The following is a 19405-nucleotide window of genomic DNA, read 5'->3' on the forward strand; positions in this document are numbered from 1 at the left end:
GAGGCAGGCAGAGAGAGGGGGAAGCAGGCTCCCCACTAAGCAGAGAGCCCGACATGGGGCTCAATCCCAGGACCTTGGGTTCATGACCTGAGCCAAAGGCAGAGCTTTAACCCACTGAGCCATCCAGGTGCCCCTACACTCTTAATTTTTAATCTTTTAGTGGTACTTCCTGTTTCTTGTATGTTACCTATTTATGCCTTCCAATCACATGGCTCATTTAAGTCTCTGAAAATGTTGACCTTGAGACCATTTCCTGCAGGTTACCATTTATCGCAACCTCTTTGTACTGATCCATTAATAACTAAGTTTTTGATACATAAAACAGTTCTGTGATTCAGAGACCTTGCTTACCAGTTTGTGAAAGAGTAGGAGAGTTGCAAGACAGTGGGCTGGAAGAATGTTTTCCAAACCTCTCTTTACATCAAAAAGGAAGAGTTTAAAACTACAGATTGTTGGGTTCTGCCTTTGGAAACTGATTTGATTGGAATGGGAGGGTCACAATTTTAAAAGCTTCCGGGGTCGGGGAGGGGATGGGTGGCTCAGTTGGTTAACTATCTTCAACTCAGGTCATGATCCCAGAGTCCTGGGATTGAGCCCCTAATCGGACTTGTGGGGAGCCTGCTTTTCCCCCTGCCTGCCTCCCCCTGCTTGTGCTCTCTCTGACAAAATCTTTAAAAAATAAACGCTCTAGGAGTCCCTCTGATGTATCATCAGGAGATGAGGTAGAAGACTCCAAAACAAGAAGTAGTAATTGTAGCTATTGTTTCCTTAAAGGGAGATAAAGTTGGTGATATCAGAAACATTCACTTTTAGGGTAAGTTCCTGGGGGGAAGAGTTTTTCCCAGGGTTGCAGAGGATAATGAAAGCCACATAGAGCTAAAAAGAGGAAGAGGATAGCCCTTTCTGCCTCTTAGCAGATTGTGGTCAGAGTTGTCAGTTACCTTGTTTCATCTTTTAAATGTGACAGACTACTTCAGACATGTTGAATCTTATTAGTTTGGTGGATTTCAAAAGTCTTTTTTTTTTTTTTTTTAATCTATTTATGTGACAGCACAAGCACGCGGAGTGACAGGCAGAATGAGAAGCAGACTGCCACTGCCAGAACAGGGGCTGGATCCCAGGACCCCAGGATCACGACCTAAGCAGAAGGCAGCTGCTTAACCGACTGAGCAACTTAGGCGCCCCTAAAAGTCTTGTTTTATGAGATTAATACTATATGAGAATCTTTACCCATGACTGGGGAGAATAACCCTCTTGTATTTTGGGTTGATTTGATTGAGGGAAATCATGTAAAAATATTTGTTTATTATTTATTTATTTGACAGAAAACAAGCAGGGGGAGTGGGAGTGGAAGAAGCAGGTTCTCCATCATGCAGGGAGCCTAACATGGGACTCGATCCCGAGACCCAGGATCATGACCCAAGTTGAAGGCAGACACTTAACTGACCAAGCCACCCAGGTACCCCTAATTTTTTTTTTTTTTAAGATTTTATCCATTTATTTTAGAGCAGGAGGAAGGGGCAGAGTGAAAGGGAGAATGAGTCCCAAGCAGACTCTTGAGTGCAGAGCTTGACCTGGGGCTCAATCCCACAGCCCTAGGATCACAACCTGATCCAAAAGCAATAGTTGAACACACCTGACTGTGCCCAGGCACCCCAGAAATCAAGTAAATTTTAACTGGTCTGTAATGTTTGGTTGCTTACAAAGATTGCTGCCATTACAGAATTTCTAGGTGCATCTCAGGTAGATACCAGGTAAGAATAGGGGAAATTGCTATTTAGTTGTTCTTTTTCTAAGACTTGAGTGTGCCCCATACCAGCTGGTCTGGAATCTTTAGGACACGTAGGGCTATCAGGCTTGTGCAGTCTTGTATAGCACTTTCTAGACTGGGAAACATATTTTTCTGTTTGGGAGCAACATGGACATTGAATCCATATCACCACTTTTGAATCACTTGGATTTGCTTTATTTTAGAAACTGAATCTAAAGTAAGAGCTCTTTTAGCACAATTTAGAGGGCTCTGTTGTGCTGGTATTAGCAAATTCGAAGGAAAAAGATAATATTCAGAGCCAGAATCTTAGCAATTGGTTAGTTGAGGCTCCCTTGTCTTCTTGTTTTACAGATTGAAAAACAAAAACGCAACAACAAACCAAGGCCACAGAAATTAAGTGTTGGTCCAGAATTTCCACAGTATGATAGTGCAGAGCTGGGGCCTCAAATCCCTGAACAGTGTGGAAGTTAATGTAGAAAAGACAAAGAAAGGATGGTGTCTAGGAAACTAGCATCACTTCCCATGTGATTTCTCAGTAGTACCAGTACGTGAAGATGCACCATCAGGTAATTCCCGTTTTTTTGTTTTGTTTTGTTTTTTTAAGACTGATGACTTCTATTTTAGTATTTTTAAATTTAAATTCAGTTAATATATAATGCATTACTGGTTTCAGAGGTAAAATTCTGTGATTCATTGTCTTATATAATACCCAGAGCTCATTACATCACATGCTTTCCTTAATGGCCATCACCCTGCTGCCCCATCCCTCCACTCCTCCCCTCCAGCAGCTCTCAGTTTGTTTCCCATCATGGAAGTTTCTTATGGTTTGTCTCCCTCTCTGATTTCCTTTTATTTTTTTTTCTCTTCCCCTATGATCCTCTGTTTTGTTTCTTAAATTCCACGTATGAGTGAGATCATATGATAATTGTCTTTCTGATTAACTTATTTCACTTAGCATAATACTCTCTAGGTTCATCTACATCATTGCAAATAGGAAGATTTCATTTTTGATGGCTGAATATTCTATTTTATGTGTGTGTGTGTGTATATATATATATGTATATGACACACATGTTCTTTATCTGTTCATCTGTCAGTGGACATCTGGGCTCTTTCCACAGTTTGGCTATTGTGGACATTGGTGCTGTAAACATTGGGGTGCAGGTGCCCCTTCAGAACACTGCATTTGTATCTTTTTTTTTTTTTCCACTGCATTTGTATCTTTGAGATAAATACTTAGTAGTGCAATTGCTGGGTCATAGGGTAACTTTATTTTCAACTTTTTGAGGAACCTCCGTACTATTTTCCAAGGGGGCTGCACCAGCTTGCTTTCCCACTAACAGCATAAAGGGGTTTCCCTTTCTTGGCATCCTCACCAACATCTGTTATTTTCAGAGTTGTTAATTTTAGCATTTAGCAGAAAAAATTTGCATTTTTTTCTGTTGGCCATTTGGGTGTCTTCTTTGGAGAAATGTCTGTTCATGTCTTCTGTCCATTTCTTGACTGAATTATTTGTTCTTTTGGTTTTGGGTTTGAGTTTTGAGTTATTTATAGCTTTTGGGTACTAGACCTTTATCTGTTATGTCATTTGCAAATATCTTCTCCCATTCTGTTGGTTGCCCTTTGGTTTTGTCAACTGTTTCCTTCTCTGTGTAAAAGCTTTTGATCTTGAGGAGGTACCAATAGTTTGTTTTTCCCTTGCCTTTGGAGACAGGTCTAGCAAGGCATTGCTGTGGTCGAGGTCATAGGCTTTGCTGCCTGTGTTCTCCTCTCAGATTTTGATGGATTTCTGTCTCACATTTAGGTCTTTCATCCATTTTGAGCCTATCTTTTTGTGTGGTGTAAGAAAGTGGTCCAGTTTCATTCTTCTACATGTGGCTGACCAGTTTTTCCAACAGCATTTGTTGAAGAGAATGTCTTTTCTCCATTGGATATTTTTTCCTGCTTTGTCGAAGATTAGTTGACCATAGAGTGGAGGGTCCATTTCTGGCTTCTCTGTTCTGTTCCATTGATCTGTGTGTCTGTTTTTGTGCCAATGCCATATGGTCTTGATGATTACAGCTTTGTTTGTGAAGTCATACCATCACACAAAATGCCTTTGAAGTCAGGCATTGTGATGCCACCAGCTTTGGTTTTCTTTTTCAACATTTCCTTGGCTATTTGGAGTCTTTTCTGGTCCCATACAAATTTTTAGGATTGTTTGTTCCAGTTCTGTGAAAAAAGGTGATGCTATTTTGATAAGGATTGCATTGACTGTGTAGATTGCTTTAGTTAGCATAGACATTTAAAAATTGTTCTTCCAATCTGTTAGCATAGAACATCTTCCCAATTTTTTGTGTCTTCCCCAATTTCTTTTTTTTTTTTTTAAGATTTTTTATTTATTTATTTGACAGACAGAGATCACAAGTAGGCAGAGAGGCAGACAGAGAGAGAGGAGGAAGCAGGCTCCCCGCAGAGCAGAGAGCCCGACGTGGGGCTCGATCCCAGGACCCTGGGATCATGACCCGAGCTGAAGGCAGAGGCTTTAACCCACTGAGCCACCCAGGCGCCCCTCTTCCCCAATTTCTTACATGAGTGTGCTATAGTTTTCTGAGCATAGATCCTTGGCCTCTTTGGTTAGGTTTATTCCTAGGTGTCTTACAGTTTTGGGTGTATTTGTAAATGGTATTGACTCTTAAATTTCTTTTTCTTTTGTTTCATTGTTAGCGTACAGAAATGCAACAGATTTCTGTGCACTGATTTTATATCCTGCCACTTTGCTGAATTCCTGTTTGAGTTGTAGCAATTTTGGGGTGGAGTGTTTTGGGTTTTGTACATAGAGTGTCATGTCATCTCTGAAGAGTGAGAGTTTGACTACTTCTTCGCTGATTCAGATACCCTTTATTTCTTTTTGTTGTCTGATTGCTGAGGCCAGGACTTCTAATACTATATTGAACAACAGTGGTGATAGTGAACATCCCTGTTGTGTTCCTGACCTTAGGGGAAAAGCTCTCAGTTCTTTCCCATTGAGAATGATATTCACTGTGAAGTTTTCATAGATGGCTTTTTATCATATTGAGGTATGTGCCCTCTATCCTTACACTGTGCAGGGTTTTAATCAAGAAAAGATGCTGTACTTGGTGAAATGCTTTTTCTGCATCTATTGAACGATCATATGGTTCTTGTCCTTTCTCTTTTAAATGTAGTGTATCACATTTTAAAAGAAGATTTTATTTATTTATTTGACAGAGACACAGCAACACAAGCAAGGGGAGTGGGAGAGGGAGAAGCAGGCTTCTCGCTGAGCAGGAAGCCCAATGTGGGGCTCCATCCCACAACCATGGGATCACACCCTGAGCCGAAGGCAGATGCTTAACAATTGAGTCACCCAGGTGCCCCTGTAGCATATCACATTGATTTGATTTCTGGATGTTGAACCACCCTTGCCACCCAGGAATAAATCCCACTTGGTTGTGGTGAATAGTCCTTTTAATGTACTATTAGATCCTATTGGCAAGTATCTTGGTGAGAATTTTTGCATCCATGTTCATCAGGGATATTGGTCTGTAATTCTCCTTTTTGGTGGTGTCTTTGTCTGGTTTAGGGATCAAGGTCATGCTGGCTTCAGGAAAAGTTGGGAAGTCTTCCCTCCATTTCCATTTTGAAACCGCTTCAGAAGAACAGGTATCAATTCTTTAAATGTTTGGTAGAATTCCTCTGGGAATCCATCTGTCCCTGGGCTCTTGTTTTTTAGGAGATTTTTGATGACTACTTCAATGTCCTTGCTGGTTATGTGTCTGTTCAGGTTTTCTATGTCTTCCTGTTTGAGTTTTGGTCGTTTATATGTCTCTAGGAACATGTCCATTTCTTCTAGGTTGCCTAATTTGCTGGCATATAGTTGCTCATCATATGTTTTTATAATTGTTTTTCTTCAGTGTTGGTTGTGATCTCTCCTCTTTCATTTATGGTTTTATTCGTGTGGGTCCTTTCTCTTTTCTTTTCTTTCTTTATTTTTTTTTTTTTTTAAGATTTTATTTATTTGACAGAGATCACAGGTAGGCAGAGAGGCAGGCAGAGAGAGAGGAGGAAGCAGGCTCCCTGCGGAGCAGAGAGCCCGATGTGGGGCTCGATCCCAGGACCCTGAGATCATGACCTGAGCCGAAGGCAGAGGCTTTAACCCACTGAGCCACCCAGGCGCCCCAACTCTCTTTTCTTTTTGATAAGTCTGGCCAAAGGTTTCTCAATCTTATTAATTCTTTAAAAGAACAAGCTCCTAGTTTTCTTGATCTGTTGTACTGTTCTTTTTTTTTTTTAAGATATTTTTATTTATTATTTATTTGTCAGAGAGAGAGAGAGAGAGAGGCCACCGAGCAAGGAGCCCGATGTGGGACTGGATCCCTGGATCCCGGGATCATGACCCGAGCTGAAGGCAGTGGCTTAACCGACTGAGCCACCCAGATGTCCCTGTACTGTTCTTTTGGTTTCTATTTCATTGATTTCGGCTCTAATCTTTATTATTTCTCTTCTGCGGGTTTAGGCTTTATTTGATGTTCTTTCTTCACTCCTTTAGGTTTAAGGCTAGATTGTGTTTTTGAGATCTTTCTGGTTTCTTGACAAGGGTTTTATTGATATGTACTTTCCTCTTAGGATAACTTTAATTGTATTCCCAAAGATTTTGAACAGTTGTGTTTTCATTTTCATTTGTTTCCATGAACTTTTTAGATTCTTTGGTTGACACATTCATTCTTTAGAAGGATACCCTTAAGCCTCCATGTATTTGAGTTCTTTCCAAATTTCTTGTTGTGATTGAGTTCCGGTTTTAAAGCATTATGGTCCAAAAAATGTAAGGAATAATCCCAGCCTTTTGGTACCAGTTGAGACCTGATTTGTGACCTAGTATGTGATCTGTTCTGTGGAATGCTCCATGTGCACTTCAGAAGAAAGTATACTTTGTTGCTTTAGGATGGAATGTTCTGAATATGTCTGTGATGTCCATTTGGACCAGTGTGTCCTTTAAAACCTTTATTTCCAGGGTGCCTGGGTGGCTCAGGGGGTTAAGCCTCTGCCTTCGGCTCAGGTCATGGTCTCAGGGTCCTGGGATCAAGCCCCACATCACGCTCTCTGCTCAGCAGGGAGCCTGCTTCCCCATCTCTCTGTGCCTGCCTCTCTGCCTAATTGCGATCTCTTTCTCCCCCTCTCAAATAAGTAAAATCTTAGAAAGAAAATAAAACCTGTATTTCCTTGTTGATCTTTTGCTTAGATGATCTGTCCATTTCAGTGAGGGGGGTGTCAGTGTCCCGTACTATTACTGTATTATTGTTGATGCATTTGATTTTGTTATTAATTGGTTTATATAATTGGCTGTTCCCATGTTAGGGGCATAAATATTTACAATTGTTAGATTTTCTTGTTGGAGAGACCCTTTATGACATAGTGTCCTTCCTCATCTTTTATTACTATCTTTGGTTTAAAATCTAAATTTTCTGGTAGAAGGATTGCCATCCCAGGTTTCTTTTGATGTTCATTAACATGATAAATGGTTTTCTAGCCCCTCACTTTCAATCTGGAGGTTATGGGTCTAAAAATGAATCTCTTGCTGACAGCATATTGATGGGTCTTGCTTTTTTATCCATTCTGATACCCTGTGTCTTTTGACTGGGACATTTAGCCCATTTACATTGAGTAACTATCGAAAGATACGAATTTAGTGCCATTGTATTACCTGTAAAGTCACTGTTTCTCTGTTCCTTTCTGGTCTGTTACTTTTGGGGTCTCTTCACTCAAAGGATCCCTTTTAATATTTCTTGCAGGGATGGTTTGGTGATCACAAATTCTTTTAGTTTCTGTTCTCGAAGTTTCTCTTTCCTTCTATTTTGAATGACATCCTAGCTGGATAAGGTGTTCTTGGCTGCATATTTTTCTCATTTAGCACCCTGAATATGTCACATCAGTCCTTTCTGGCTTGCCAGGTCTCCATGGATAAGTCTGCTGCCAGTCTAAGGTTTCTTTTTTTTTTTTTAAGATTTTATTTCTTTAACAGAGATCACAAGTAGGCAGAGAGGCAGGAAGAGAGAGAGGAAGGGAAGCAGGCCCCCTGCTGAGCAGAGAGCCCGATGCGGGACTCGATCCCAGGACCCTGAGATCATGACCTGAGCGGAAGGCAGCGGCCTAACCCACTGAGCCACCCAGGCGCCCCAGTCTAAGGTTTCTACTCTTTTAGGTCACCAACCTCTTCTCCCAATATCCCAAGGTATTTTCCTTTTCTCTGAGATTTGTAAGTTTTACTATTATATGTCAGGGTGTTGACCTATTTTTATTGATGTTGAGGGGGGTTTTCTGTGCTTCCCAGACTTGAATGCCTGTTTCCTTCCCCAGATCAGGGAAGTTCTCCACTTTAATTTGCTCCAATATACCTTCTGCTCCCTCTTCTGGGATCCCAATTATTCTAATATTGTTTTGCTTAATAGTATCACTTATATCTCAAATTCTCCCCTCATGATCCAGGAGTTGTTTATCTCTTCCTCAGGTTATTTATTCTCTATCATTTGGTCTTCCGTGTCCCTAATTCTCTCTTCTGCCTCATTTATCCCAGCAGTTAGAGCCTCCATTTTCTATTGCATCTCATTAATAGCCTTTTTGATTTTGACTTGGTTAGATTTTAGTTCTTTTATTTCTCCAGAAAGGGATTCTCTAGTGTCTTCTATGATTTTTTCAAGCCTGCCTAGTATCTTCATAATCTTCATAATCATTATTTCATCATTATATATCTTCATAATCATTATTTTGAACCCTAGTTCCTACATCTTCTGTCCATACTGATTAGGTTCTTGGCAGTCAGTACTGCCTCTTGTTCTCTTTTTTTGAGGTGAGTTTTCCCATTTTTTCATTCTGCCTTGAGAAGCATAGACGAATGAGAGAACAAAATACTAAAATGGCAACAACAACCCCAGAGAAATATGCACTAAAGAAATCAGAAGAGACCGGGGGTGGGGGGGGGGAAGACACTTAAAAAAAAAAAAGAATATAATCAGATAGGAGAGCAGAATAAAGCAGTAACTGGATTCTGTGTATTTTGGTCTGTTTTTCAGAAAACTAGTTCCCAAAATTTAAAGAAAAAAACATATATATGTATAAAAATAAAGTTAAATACACTGAAACAATAGAATGTAACTGTAAGGGGTACCTGGGTGGCTCAGTGGGTTAGGCTTCTGCCTTAGGCTCAGGTCATGATCCCGGGGTCCTGGGATCAAGCTCCACATCCGGCTCTCTGCTCAATGGGGAGCCAGCTCCCCCCCCCCCCACCGCCTGCTTCTCTGCCTACTTGTGATCTCTGTCAAATAAATAAAATCTTAAAAAAATATATATAACTGTAAAATAGGAAATTAAAAGAAAATCAAAACAAAACAAAAACAAAAAAGGGATATAAACAAATAGGTGAACTGAATGGAGCAATATACTCTCTCCTGAGTGTATTATGGTCAGTTAGTTAGAAGAAACTACATCTCAAAATCATAAAAAATGAAAAACTTACATATGCAAAGATAAATATATTGAAAGGATATAATGTAACTATAAAGATGAAAATTAAAGAGGATTTTAAAAAAGAATTGATAAAATAATAAATTGGTTGAAAAAGCAAGGAAAAACAAAAACTGTGAAAGACTAAAGACTCATGGGGGAAAGCCATGAATTCTATGTGCTGTATTCCTGTAGCTCTGAAGTTCTGCAGTTCTCATTGACCAGTAAACTTCGTGTTGGCTGGATGTTCTTGATGATCTTCTGGGGGATAGGCCTGTTGTGTTGACCCCCAAGTGTATTTCCCTGGGTGATATTGCACCACCCTTGCCAGGGGCCAGGCTCAGTCATCTGCTTGGGTTTGCTTCTGGCAGCTTTCGTTCTGTGAAAGCGTGGGTACAGCCTTGGAGGACAAGAATGAAAATGGCGGCCTCCCAGCCTTGGGCTGGAGGACCCAAGAGCTCTCCCCTCCTTCAGTGCGCCCTCAGAGAAAAGCAATCACCCCTGGCTCCTTGGTCTATGGCCACACTCCGAGCTCACCTGGCTTGTGACTGAGAGTCTCTATCTCTGGCCGTGCCCGTGTGGAGTCTCCAAACCAAGCAGATTCCTGCGCTGCGCTCCACACCACTCCTCCCAGGGGAGGAAGTTGGGGGGATCTCCCTGGATTTGCCACTTGTGGGGACCCTGCTTGAAAGTGGTGGCCCGACTGTGCCTCAGATCACAGTTTATGGCAGCCCCGAGCTGAGAGCCCACTCCTGGCTCGGTCTCTGCAGCCGGCTTCCCTACTGCAATACCTGGGGATTCTGCCACACTCAGGCACCCCCGATCCTTCTGTGACCCCGAGTCCTGAGGCCCCACTGTCCCAGCGAGGGTTTCACCCCTGCTTAGTCACTGGAGTGATGTCTTTCAGCGAGCAGACTTCTACAAGTTCGGATTTTGTGCTCCGCTGCGCGCTCACTGCTGGGAGGGGCTGACAGGGGCCCCTGCCCCCATGGTCTATCTTCCCAAACTTCACCTCAGATTCACGTCTCTGCACGTCCTACCTTCAAGAAGGTGAGGGCTTTTCTATTTACAGAGTTGTGCTATTCTTCACGTAGCTCTATGGTTGAGCTTACGGGGGTTCGGAGTGATCTGAGAGCGATCTAGGCCAATTCCTGGGACCAGACAAACCTAAGGTCTCCTACTGCTCGGCTCTCTTGGACTCTGGTAATCTCCATTCTTTTTTTTTTTTTTAATAAAAGATCTTATTTATTTATTTATTTGACAGACAGACATCACAAGTAGGCAGAGAGGCAGGCAGAGAGAGAGAGAGAAAGGCAGGCTTCCTGCGGAGCAGGGAGCCCGATGCGGGGCTCGATCCCAGGACCCTGAGATCATGACCCGAGCCGAAGGCAGCGGCCCAAACCACTGAGCCACGCAGGCGCCCCTGGTAATCTCCATTCTTAAAACACCGAAGTGAAATTGTATTTTCGATAAGACTCTCTAGTTGGGACAGCGAAGTGCTTCTTGGAGCCAGAGCTTAACAATGCAGTCATTATCTTAAGTTTCTGGGAGCAGGTTAGAGGTGGGGAGTTGTGCGAAATCTTTTCATCTAATAAGAGTATTTGGTACATTAGATGTAGTACACTAAAGAGTAGGGATGTTTGGGGACTTCCAAAACTCCTGATTTATTTCTAGGGCATATCTTAATGGCTACTGTGATTTGGGCTGATTGTAAACAGCCCCTTCTCCTGCTTACAATTCTAAATTAAAAATAGGTCAGTCATCAACTGGCTAAAATCCCATTTGCCTCCAGCTTTCATTAGCTAATTTATAAGTATGCCAGAAGCTTCACAATGTACCCATTCTTCCCCGGGCCTTCCTATAAAGCATGCACTAACCTGACAGATCTCTCCAGTAGGACCCGGATGAGCTGCTTCAGTCAGACTTGCTCATGCAGGGTTGTCGCTCGGCTGTAGCCTTCTCTGTTTATGTGTCAAGTGACTTAATATCAAACACGGAATTCTAAATCCTCACTTTTCAAAATTTCAATCTATTATAATCTAGTGAAAAAATTGAGATATTGTAAGCTATTAACGCAGATGACATAATTCATGAATGGTTTTCCTTTAAAACAACGCTGTTTTCTGGTGAGAATACATTTGCATCTGTCCAGTTATGTAAATGGATTAAACATTTTCAGGGCCGTGTTTCTGATTTTGAAAGCAAATTATAAAATAAGCTCTAGATAACAGCTATGTAAACCCCACAGTTTCTGGACACCAGAAACAAGATTGCTGGAGAAGGAAGAAACAGCGATGTCTTTGACCTCCAAGGCAGACGAACTAGTTACGGAAAGGGCATCTTTAACTGTAGATTTTCAATTTCTCCCTAAGTAAGTTCAGAAAATCTTACAATATATAGTCTTTCAATTCCACATTCTGGTGTTACTTGTGAAAATGCCTTTAAAAAGTTAAAAAAAAATCACCGAGGAACATAGCAGTTTTGTGTTATAAGACAGTTTCCCCCGTATCTGTGGTTCCGTTTTCTGTAGTTTGAGCTCCTCGTAGTCAGCTGCGGTCTGGAAGCAGATGCCCGGCTCCTGCCGTGTGTGCAGCAGCTCAGGGGCCGTATCGCAGGGCCCGCGCCTGTCGCCTCACTCGTCTCCTCATGTAGATGCTTCATCACATCACCACGAGGAGGCTGATTACAGTGCAAGAGGAGACCCCATTCACTTAACTTTCATTACAGTGTATTGTTGCTGGGGCACCTGGGTGGCTCAGTGGGTTAAAGCCTCTGCCTTCGGCTCAGGTCATGATCTCGGGGTCCTGCGATCGAGCCCCGCATCCGGCTCTTTGCTAGACAGGGAGCCTGCTTCCTCCTCTCTCTCTGCCTGCCTCTCTGCCTACTTGTGATCTCTGTCAAATAAATAAATAACATCTTTAAAAAAAAAACTGTATTGTTGTCTTTGTTTTATTAATTGTTGTTCATCTCTTGCTGTGTCTAATAAGTTAAACTTTATCATAGGTATATACCTATAGGAAAAAACCAATATGCTGTGTAGGGTTCAGTACTCTCCCTGATTTCAGGCATCCACTGGGGGTGTTGGGAGATACGCCGTGCAGATAAGGGAGGGCTACTGTAATGGCTTATGTCACTGTCCTATCATGTCTAGTTGAAGAGATTAGGTCTTGGTAACAACCTCTGTTAAAATATCCTTTTTGCCCATTCACACTAATGGGGAATTTTTTCTAAGTTTTATTCATACCCTATCCATTTACCAATCAATTTTCTTTTGTGGTGTATTTATATATAGTTATTTTGAACATCTGATCATAGTTAAATGTGTTACTACAACAGGATTTAAAATAACAAGTGGTGATTTAGGAGAATTAGGAGGAGAGTTTTCAAGCATTGCTTGGGGCAAGGGAAATATGGTATGTGGCAAAATGAGCTCGGTGGTAAGAACACTAGGGGTGGAATGAATGAGGTTTGTTATTTCTGAATAAGATGTCAACTTTTAGGGCAAGGGTAGAGACTAAGTTTTTTTGCTCTAACTAAATACCAGTTCCAGATGCAGAGCGATCACTAGCAGAAGAACCCATCAGGAGAGCTCAGACTGAGCCAGATACTAGCAAGTAGAGTGTGACCATCCTGATGGTCACATTTCTGGGCCATTCCTAGAGGCCAGTCTGTGAAATGGTTGTTAGGGGTCAGAAGGGGGAGTCTCGTTAGAAGGAGATGCTTCTCGGGGCGCCTCGGTGGCTCAGTGGGTTAAGCCTCTGTCTTTGGCTCAGGTCATGATCTCAGGGCCCTGGGATCGAGCCCCGCATCTGGCTCTCTGCTAGGCAGGGAGCCTGCTTCCCCCTCTCTTTCTCTGCCTGCCTCTCTGCCTACTTGTGATCTTTCTCTGTCAAATAAATAAATAAAATCTTAAAAAAAAAAAAAAAAAACAAAGAAAGGGAGAGACATACATATATTGTCAGACAGCAACTGCGTCATAAAGCTGGACATTTAAAAAATGAAATCTTAATACTTTTGGAGGGGGTTAAAAAATACAAAGTTTGAGACCCATGGTTTCCCAGAAGAACAAATTAAAAAAAAAATGATGTGTGGTTAAGGAACTAATATTTTCAGAAAAAAATATTGAAATTTTATACCCCACTTTTTGTACGTGTAGTATAAACATTAGGCTATTCCTTTAGTCTGGGAAAGAAGAAGGAAATGTTAATAAAATATCCAAATTTGGTGTGTTTCAGTTTTATACTAATTACTGAAATGTAAAGACATTATTTTTTTTGAAAAATTTTTATTTTTTTAATTTCTTTTCAGTGTTCCAGAATTCATTGTTTATGCACCTCACCCAGTGCTCCCTGCAATCTGTGCCCTCCTCAATACCCACCACCAGGCTCTCCCAACCTCCCACACCCCGCCCCTCCAAACCCCTCAGATTGATTTTCAAAAGACATTCTTTAAGAAATAGAAAATCGCTTGTACTAACTACATCTATTACAGTGATGTGAGTGGTTCTCTTTTTTGAAATTTTAACATGGGCTCACCCATGTGAGATGCCAATTCACATTTGAAAACAACTTCATTCCTAAAGATTAGTATGCCCATTAGATCACATGTTTTAGGTTTTTTTTTTTTTTTTTGCATAACCAATAAAAGAAATTCTTAGGTTGGGAAGCCTGGACTTCAGGATTTCCCATATGTCTCTTTGGGAGGTTCTTGGCCAGCCCAAGCCAGAGCCAGGCCTAGTGGCTCAGACACAGCAATGATTAATAGGGAGGGGAAAAGGAACATTTGAGTGAAACTCACTTGTCCATTCAAACTTCTTTCCATGCAGGCAAGTCTTCTCATTCCCTTTAATGTTTTATTTAGTAATCCCATTTTTTAAAAAAGGTTTTATTTATTTGACAGAGAGAGAGTGTGTCACAAGTAGGCACAGAGGCAGGCAGAGAGAGAGGGGGAAGCAGGCTCCCTGCTGAGCAGAGATCCCGATGTAGGGCTCCATCCCAGGACCCTGAGATCATGACCTGAGCTGAAGGCAGAGGCTTAACCCACTTAGCCACCCAGGTGCCCCTAGTAATCCCATTTTTGATGAGAAAATAACTTGATTTACATTTTTAGTGTTTTGCTTCATTGACACTTTATGCCTTGGTACATGCTTTGGAATGTCTTTTTCAGCAACTGGGATAGTATTTTGTTGGGAAATGATTTAATAGGTGAAGGAACTGAAAAAAACAAAACTTGTTCTCTGTGTTACTAGAGCTGATTGTCCTTTGAAGCTGCTGTCTAGGTGTACAACAATGAAACGTGGCAGATGCTGTTTGTGCAATCCTCAGTATTGCCCTCAAAATCAATATTACCACCCCCATTTTACAGGTAAACTAAATCTCAGAGGCCTTATGCAACTTGTCTAATATCATACAGCAGAGAGAGGATGAACTGAAGACAATTAATGTCTAGTTGCTTCTCAACTATGTTCCTAGGTGGTGACCTCCTTTTGAATTTGTTCCTTTTTCTTCCTGTTTCATAATAATAGCTTTCTTTTCATTCTTTCTCTTTTACTGCTAGGGAATGACCAATCATACATATCTCGTTCTTGAGTTTCCTCCTAATAAGTCAAAAGTATTGAGTGGATTTTCCCGTAAGTGTCTTGCCATCCTGGCAATCTCACTGTGGCCTGATGTTTTGTGAGGGAGTTGGAAGGATTAGTCATGAATGGAGCTTTTTGAGTTTAGCTCTCTGTTGACATTGATTTGTAGACTGTTTAGCAGCAGTGAGGAAAGATCTGGCAGATTAATCACTCCTTCCATTGGTACTTTCCGGTATTATCCATTGTCTTCCCTGCAGAGCTTGAATGACACCTAATTGAATGCTCAGAATAGAAAGGGACAAAGGAAATTCTAGGAAAGAGAAATACTACTTTGAGTTGGAAAATCTATCACTTCCCAGTGATCAGTGGACTTGAATCAAGCCAAGTTCTGAACTCTAGTTTCTCTCCTTCCAAGGTATGCATCATTAGCAATTTGCTGTAACTTTCTGGATCTCGGTTTCCAAATCTGTGAACTGGAATAAACCCAACTTTAGATGGCTGCGCTGAGGATGCAACTGCACATGTGAAAGCGCCTGGTCTGGGAAATACGAGCCACTCAGTGGTTTTAGTCTTTAGGGCTTGATATCTTTTGTTAGAAAATTTTACAGGATTTAATACAATTGTTTTATAGCATTTTGAATATCCTTAAGGGGCCTTTTAACACTCTGTAAGAATTCTGAGTAGCATATACTGGATCTTTAACTAAACTGGCGGAGAGGAAGAGCTCTATCCCGCCATGATACCAGGTGTCAGTACCCAAATGAGACCCAGAACCAAGACTTTCTAAAAATCATGCATTTGCTGCTTTATAGCAAACCCCTTGAAAGCTACTATTTGTGGGGTACTTGAGTGGCTCAGTTAGTTAAGCAGCTGCCTCCGGGATCAGGTCATGATCTCAGGGTCCTGGGATTAAGCCCTGCATGGAGTCCCCCAGGAGCCCTGCCTGGACCTCTGCAGCACGTTGGGCTCCCTGCTTAGCCGGGAGTGTGCTTCCCCTTCTGTCTCTCCCTTCTTCGTGCTCGCCCTGCAGTAAGTAAATAAAATCTTAAAAAAAAAAAAAAAAAAAAAGAAAGCTGCTATTTGTAGTAAATGTATGTCATGTTTTCTGGCTGACTGGTGAACTTTTTTTTTTTTTTTGAAACTTTTTATTTGATAGAATTTCAGACTTACAAAGAAGTTGCCAGAAGAGTGAAAGGAGCTGTCAAAAAAAACCCCAAAACTGTCTTAACGTACCTGGCTGGCTCAGTCAGTCAGTGGAGTCTGAGACTCTTGATCTTAGGGTCATGTGTTTGAGTCCCATGTTGGGTGTAAAATTTACTTTAAAAAAGAGGAAGTGTCATATACACTTTATCTAGATTTACCAATTGTTTACGTTTTGCCACATTTGCTTTATCAAATTTTCTACTTCTCTGTCTCTCCATATAGATACATATACACCTTTAATTTTCTGAATCATTTGAGAGTTAAGTGCCAGACATTAGTCCCTTTGTGTCTAAATATTTTTGTGTATATTTTGTAAGACATTTTTTTACATAGCCACAGTACTGTAACCAAATAACATGGAGGGGCGCCTGGGTAGCTCAGTTAGTTAAGCATCTGCCTTTGGCTCAGGGCATGATCCCAGAGTCCTCAGATCTAATCCCACATTGGACTCCTTGCTTGACAGGGAGTCTGCTTCTTCCTCTGCCTACTGTTCCTCCTGCTTGCGCTTGCTCTCATTCTCCCTCTCTCTGATAAATAAAATCTTTTAAAAAATTAAAAAAAGAAATTTAACATTGATACAATATTTTAATCTAATCAGCAGGCCCTAGTCCTAGTTATGTTATATAACTTCCCGTTGACACGAAAGCCACCCTCCTCTCCATCTAGGATGTAGTCCAAGGTCATGGATTGTAGTTAGTTGTCGAGAGTTCCTATTGTATTTCATGTACTCTGTCTTTCATGACCTGGACATTTTTTTTTTAAGATCTTATGTATTTCTTTGACAAACAGATCACAAAGGCAGAGAGGCAGGCAGAGAAGAGATGGGGGAAGCAGGCTCCCCACTGAGCAGAGAGGCTGATGCAGGGCTCGATCCCAGAACCCTGGGATCATGACCTGAGCCAAAAGCAGAGGCTTTAACCCTCGGAGCCACCCAGGTGCCCCATGACCTGGACATTTTTAAAGCTAGGTAGGTCGCTTGTTTTATAGAACATTTGGGTTCATCTAGCATTTCCTAATGATTTTATTCAGGCTGTGCTTTTTTTTTTTTTTTGCCAGGAGAGCCACAAATGATATTATGTCCTTCTCAGCATATATCAGGAATCACAGGATGTTGGTTTGTTCCATTATTATTATTGTTCCATTATTGTTGATAGTAACTTTTGATCTTTTGCTTAAGGTCCAAAGTTTAACTTGACACCATAAATAAACATGTGTGCTATGTTTGGGAAATTGAGCCTGATGAATGCCGCCTGCCCAGTACCTAAAATACTCATATTCTTAATTCAGTAGAACCCAGAAGACTCATCCCCAAGTTGAGCACAGGCTCACCCATGTGAGATGCTGATTCACAAGTGAGTCAGGAGAGGAAGAATGTTGAACAAAGGGCAGTCGTTTTGCCAAAAAGGATGGCAGGAGAAACAGTTGGGTTTAGGGAATGCAAAATCCCGAAAAAGGTTACAGCTGTGACCTGGACAGTTTTGAGAGTCCCAACAATGGCCCTTCGTGCTTCAACAGGCTTGTTCTCTTGTGTAGGTTTGCACGTTGTCCTGGAAGCTTAACACTGAGCTTGGTTCTCTAGTCCTCCTGACAACTCTGTAAATTCTCCAATCAGTATTTCTTCTAATAAGATGTAATTTACACATAATAAAATGTACCTATCGTAAATATATAGTTCAATGGGTTTTTGACAATTGCATACACTTGTGTTATTTTAACCCTTTATTTGGGTTTCAACAAAATAAAGATATAGAACATTTCTGTCACCCCAGAAAGTTCCCGTGTGTGCCTTTATAGCTGCTATATACTGAATGGCTGTGTCCCCCCAAAGTTCAAATGTTGAAATCCTCAGTGTGATGTGTTGAGAGGTGGGCCTTTGGTAGTTTGTTACATCATGAGATGGAGCCCTTATGAATGGGCTTTATGCCCACACTGAAGAGAGTCTGAGAGCTCCCTTGCCCCTTCCACCATGTGAAGTTATGCCAAGAAGACAGCTATCTACTGTTGTTCAACATAGTACTGGAAGTCCTACCTTCAGTAATCAGATAACAAAAAGAAATGGCGTTCAGATCAGCAAAGAAGAAGTCAAACTCTCATTCTTCACAGATGACATGATACTCTTTGTGAAAAACCCAAAAGACTCCACGCAAAATTTGCTAGAACTCATACAGGAATTCAGCAAAGTGACAGGATATAAAATCAGTGCACAGAAATCTGTTACATTTCTATACACTAACAATGAAACAGAACAAAGAGAAATTAAGGAGTCAATCTCATTTACAATACACCCAAAACTGGAAGATACCTAGGAATAAACCTAATCAAAGAGGCAAAGGTTATGCACTCAGAAAGCTATAGAACACTCATGAAAGTAGTTGAGGAAGACACAAAAAAATTGGGAAGATGGGGGCGCCTGGGTGGCTCAGTGGGTTAAAGCCTCTGCCTTGGGCACAGGTCATGACCTCAGGGTCCTGGGATCGAGCTCCGCATTGGTTTCTCTGCCCAGCAGGGAGCCTACCTCCCTTCCTCTCTCTCTGCCTGCCTCTCTGCCTACTTGTGATCTCTGTCAAATAAATAAATAAAATCTTTTTAAAAAATTGGGAAGATGTTCTATGCTAACAGATTGGAAGAACAATTATTGTTTAAATGTCTATGCTAACTAAAGCAATCTACACAGTCAATGCAATCCCTATCAAAATACCATCAACTTTTTTTCACAGAACTGGAACAAACAATCCTAAAATTTGTATGGAACCAGAAAAGACCCTGAATAGTCAAAGAAATGTTGAAAAAGAAAACCAAAACTGGTGGTATCACATTGCCTGACTTCAAGCTCTATTACAAAGCTGTAATCATCAAGACCGTATGGCACTGGCACAAAAACAGACACATAGATCAATGGAAGAGAACAGAGGAGCCAGAAATGGACCCTCCACTCTATGGTCAACTAATCTTTGACAAAGTAGGAAAGAATGCCCAATGGAAAAAAGACAGTCTCTTCAACAAATGGTGTTGGAAAAATTGGACTGTCACATGCAGAAGAATGAAACTGGACCACTTTCTTACACCACACACAAAGATAGGCTCAAAATGGACAAAAGACCTGAAGATGAGAAAGGAATCCATCAGAATCTGAGAGGAGAACACAGACAGCTAAGTCTGTGATCTTGGCCATGTGGTTTCCAAAGGTAAGGGAAACAATGGCAAAAATGAACCACTGGGACCTCCTCAAGATAAAAAGCTTTTGCACAGTAAAGACAACAGTCAACAAAACCAAAAGGCAACCCACAGAATAGGAGAAGATATTTGCAAATGACATAACAGTTAAAGTTTAGTACCCAAATCTATAAGGAACTTAC

The 19405-nt window shown here is 41.2% G+C and overlaps 1 long non-coding RNA gene across 1 annotated transcript; it reads left to right on the plus strand.

The window, feature by feature from the left end:
- The first annotated feature begins 1398 nt into the window (after positions 1-1398).
- Positions 1399-17714, plus strand: LOC123391643. The gene is made up of 4 exons (XR_006606337.1): positions 1399-1459; positions 2123-2337; positions 15104-17016; positions 17106-17714. It is a non-coding gene; the product is annotated as an uncharacterized LOC123391643 (long non-coding RNA).
- The last annotated feature ends 1691 nt before the right edge of the window (positions 17715-19405 follow it).

This window comes from Mustela putorius, unplaced genomic scaffold (assembly GCF_011764305.1).
Source record: "Mustela putorius furo isolate JIRA1106 unplaced genomic scaffold, ASM1176430v1.1 tig00000275_pilon_pilon_pilon, whole genome shotgun sequence".
Classification (NCBI taxonomy): Eukaryota; Metazoa; Chordata; class Mammalia; order Carnivora; family Mustelidae; genus Mustela; species Mustela putorius.